Source organism: Otolemur garnettii, unplaced genomic scaffold (assembly GCF_000181295.1).
Source record: "Otolemur garnettii isolate 467f Iridium unplaced genomic scaffold, OtoGar3 scaffold00230, whole genome shotgun sequence".
Classification (NCBI taxonomy): Eukaryota; Metazoa; Chordata; class Mammalia; order Primates; family Galagidae; genus Otolemur; species Otolemur garnettii.
The window spans coordinates 1713571-1715543 of NW_003852625.1; positions in this window are offsets into that span (position 1 = coordinate 1713571).

Consider the following 1973-nt stretch of genomic DNA (forward strand, 5'->3'; position numbering starts at 1 on the left):
TCAGTCTTACTATGAAACCAATTTATAGCTTTCTTATGAGAAATTGACCAAAGCTTTCTTATGAAAGCTATAACCCAATTATAGCCCAAGAAGAAGGGGAAAGGGGAGAGAGAGGGGAGGGGACTGGGGAGGATGGGTCAAGGGAGAGTAACTGGTGGGATGACACCTACAGTCCATCTTACAAGGGTACATGTGAAATTTATTAGGTGTAGAATATAAAGGTCATAACACAATAACTAAGAAAATGCTGTGAAGGCTATGTTAACCAGTTTGATGAAAGCATTTCAGATTGTATATAAAACCAGCACATTGTACCCCATGACTGCATTAATGTACACAGCTATGATTTAATAATAATAAAAAAAGACTTGCTGCTTAAAGTGTGATCCATGTGTGAACTAAAAGAAAATCATAAGGCTCTCCCTCAGCAGCTGAATGATTGGACTCGCTCTTGGCCAAGGGGATCCCCTAAAACTAAGTTGTTAACCATGAAAAAGAATATCAGACATGCTTCATCATGTCTCCCTGCCTTCCTAGAGATGTCCTTTGTGACTCATTAATGGGCTTAAGGCTATGCAGAACTTACCCACAGGTTCTCAATAAAAGTCTGGAAGGCCAATAAGAATGTGGCTATGAAGTAACCTAGGTAACCAATGACCAATAGAAAGAGACCATCAATGACCAATAGAAAAGGGCATACTGCCTGGAGGCCCAGAGAGGCCAAAGAAAGACTTGCAGCCAATTTCAAATAGAGTATTTATTCCCTGCAGGCCTTTGCCTCTCTATCTGTCTCACCTCTTCTCCTCTGTGAGAGAGACCCACTTCCAACTCTCTTTGGAGGTGCTCTAAACTTTCTCTTTGTTCTTCCTAAATAAAATCTCTCTTTGTTACCCTGAAACTTGTGTAGGTTACTTTTGCATTCTATCCACGCTGCCTGTGCCACTGGAGGTTCATTTTGAGTTTCCATTCATTTTTGCTTTTGATTAGCACTGTGCCTTGGTTGAACTTTCTACCTCAGCCAACCAGTTGAACCAGGACAACTAGGTTTGGGGAACTGGGACCCATGACTCCCAACACTCAATATATACAATAAATTGCTTGAGTCTGGGCATATATCCTGTAGATTGTCTCTGATTAACATACCCTTATCTTAACTAAGCATTCCTCTTCTCTGACTATTAGACAGAGCCTAACTCAGCCAATTGTCAGCTAATCTTTAAACCCACCTATAACCTCTGGGCCTCTGCTTTGAGATGTCCTACCATTTCAGGCCAAATCAATGTATGTTTTCCAAGTATTGATTTATCCATCACCTTACCTGCAATTCCTGTCTCCCTGAAGTTTATAAAACCAAACTGTAACCCCACCAAAGTAAATCAACTCATTCGAGGTTTGTTGGGCATGGTTCCAGGCAGTGGTTCCTACCTTTGTTTCAGAAGAAACCTCTTTAAATTATTTTACAAAGTGTGGATTCCTTTTTGTGGACACATGGATTGGCATAATCAGCATCACCTGAGGGTTTGCTAGGTAATAAGACTATCAGACTCTACCACAGACCTACTGCTACCTTGGAATGTTTGTGTCCCTCCAAAGTTCATGTGGAAACTTAATCCCCAAAGCAATGTACTAAGAAGAGAGGCCTTCAGGAGGTTTAAAAAACAAGAACAAGTAGTTTTTGAGAAGAAGGAAAGGGAAATTTATTATTTCATCCAGGAGGAAAAATGAAGAATATGCCTCTCAAAATACCAGTTTTTCCTGCAAGTGAGCAGAAACCCAGAGCTTATAAAAGTGAGGACCTATTGTCATTCAATTACAGTTAATGTGCCATCTTAGATGAAGGTAAAACTATCACCTCTGGCCTACCAGGGAGGCCTACCCTGCAGCTTAGCACCTCTGCCACTCAGCCAGAAACCAGCCTCCAAGCCTACCTTCAGTAGTGAAAAAGAACAAAAGACATTTCCCTGCTCCTCCTG